Consider the following 2,735-nt stretch of genomic DNA (forward strand, 5'->3'; position numbering starts at 1 on the left):
ACACACACACACACATGCGCGCGCGCGCCCGTGCACCACAATAATATTATTATAAAGGATGTAGGCCTACACATTAGTATAAAATAAGAAACTATATACGATTATTATATCAAAGCAAGCTGCTGCTGCTGCAATGTGTCCTAGTTGAAGTAAGGAGAAATTCTACATCTTTTGAAATAAATACTGGTGTTAGACATTTATCACCTGCACTATTAGGAATTGTGATCGACTTTGTAATGAGACAGAGCAAATACATTGAAACTGGCATTGGATGGACAAATGGCACATATATAGGAGATTTAGATTTTCCAGATGACATCTGCATGCCCATTAAACACTCATGAAATGCAATTTGAAAAAAACAACAAAAAACGAAGTAGCAAAAAAATGCGGAAAAAATTGGCCTTATATGTATCTAAAACAGAAGTACTACGACTATCACTGTCATCAGAAACCACGCCCATCACTCTTTATGGAGAACCCCTTGCAGAAATTAGTAAATTCAAGTCTGACAGCATGTTATCCAAAACTGTAGACTGCCTTGACTACGTCCTCAAAAAGACTTTAAAATGTGTGGATCACTTTTGTGAAATTAAAAACTAAATGGAAATTGAAGATCATTTAATTGAAAACAAAATTAAAAATATATAATAACAATAAACATTATTTTGGCTGTATTGACGCATGGTCCAGAGACATGAAAAACAAACAAAACGATTTAACAAAAATAAAGCCTTTCACTACCCCTCATGCAGCATGTCAGTTTAAAGCTAAATAAAGCTAAAATGTACAGTGACTGTGCAGTAATAGATAGTAGATATAAGTGTACAGTGTACAGTGTGTAGCCCTAGCAGCTTTGGCGTCAGATGCACATACAACGCTCTGGGTGACCTTGATGCATAACTTTAGATTGAAAATAGACCATTGAAAAGCACAGTTTGCTCAAGTTTTAAAATATGGCATCAAATCAGGTTCCACGTGAGCCACTTAGCTTATTTTGATACGCCGATTTCGAAAATGAAATCAGTTTTTAGCTGAGATAATTATTTTGAAAATTCTGCGCGCAAAGTTTAATCCCGCCCGGCGGCAAACTTGAAAAGAATTTACGTCACAGCCTCCCACTGGTCACTTCACACTAAGGGGGAGGGGGGGGGGTCTATTATAAGATCAGTTAAAACGACTGTTGTCTGTCCTCTTTACGATAGGAAAATACTACTACTACTAATAATTGCATTTATATAGCGCATATAATATCCATGCTCAAGAGCATGCTCGAAGCGCTTTACAACTATTAATACCCCAGCAGACCATCTGAGAACACTCTGAAACATTCTCGGCTTCCGCGGAAGCATACAGTGCGAGCTGCGGATTTCACGCGCTCAAACACTATCAAACTGACAAGATCGTTCACTGTCTATAGCCGGGTACCAATTTCCTCCTGGGTGAAGTGAGGAAAATTTGTGCAAAGTGCCTTTCCCCAGGACACACGTCGGGCCCCTGACGGGATTCGAACCCACGACCTTGCGGTTGCGAGTCCGAGAGCCTAACCACAAGGCCACCGACGCCACCAAGATGCAATCTTGGTAGAATCTGTATAACATACTTCTTTTTGTGATCTTCTAAATCCAGCAAGAAAAACAGTCACCTGCAAGTTGATTTGTTAATTTGGACACGCTGGTTCCGAATTTGATATTGTTTTTACGATTAGACATAGTTTGGAATTTTTATGGAAAAATCTTTTTGGCGGGCCGCGGTTGTATCGATACCATCATCAAAACCATCACGAGGAGGTATTCGCTTAGGGCAGTCGCTGTTCCCCGGACAAATTTTTTACCTGTTTTAAAAAAATAGAGTCGCTGTTCCCCGGTGCTCCGGAGCCGCGGACCCGATGTTGTGTCCTTGGGAAAGACATATTACACGAATCTTCCCCACTTCACCCAGGTAGGAGTGGGTACCCAGCTATAGACAATGAAATATCTTGTCAGTTTGTTAGTGTTTGGGCGCTTAACCAGCTGCTTGCACTGCACGCTTCCCGGGAGGCTGAGAATGTTTCTGTGTGTTCTATGGTCTGCTGGGATAATAATAATATAGTGTAAAGCGCATAGAACCTGGGCGCCACTGCTACATTGCCACTGAAACATTCTATTTATAACCCTTTCCACAGGACACAGCTCTTCAGGAATATGACGTTACCTTAGTTCAGACAAATCGGTTTAATGTAGTGAAAGTTCCGACAATTTCATTCGATGTGGTTTGATACATTTCTGGTAGATCAAATCCTTAAGATCAAACATATTTAATTTCTGTTCTTTTCTTTTGTTTGGGGGGGGGGTCTTTTGTTTGCACGTAGCATAGGATAGGCCCTAATTGCATTCTAAATCAAAATTGAAGAAGCAAAGCTGAAACTATAGTGCGGTCAAAAATTCATGGCGCAACTTATTGTCGAATATTTCCTAAGCTATAGAACATAAAGTTTTCAGCTTGTGCACAATGACTTGTACATATTTACTTTACTTTTTCAAGCCAGTAGCCTTGAGTTCTAACCCTTCGGACTGCCGATATAGCAAAGAACTTTAATGTTTTTGTCAGCTGTGTTTTGTAGAGCTCTGTATTGAGTATTTCCGATATTTGGGGAGACAGGTAGGTAGGTACTACGCAGGTCACTAAGTGCAGGGCAGGAAAAGAGGTGGTGTGATACTGTTTCATCCTGACAGTCGCACAATGGGCAGTCGGGC

The sequence above is a fragment of the Aplysia californica genome, unplaced genomic scaffold (genome assembly GCF_000002075.1).
Source record: "Aplysia californica isolate F4 #8 unplaced genomic scaffold, AplCal3.0 scaffold00011, whole genome shotgun sequence".
NCBI lineage: Eukaryota > Metazoa > Mollusca > Gastropoda > Aplysiida > Aplysiidae > Aplysia > Aplysia californica.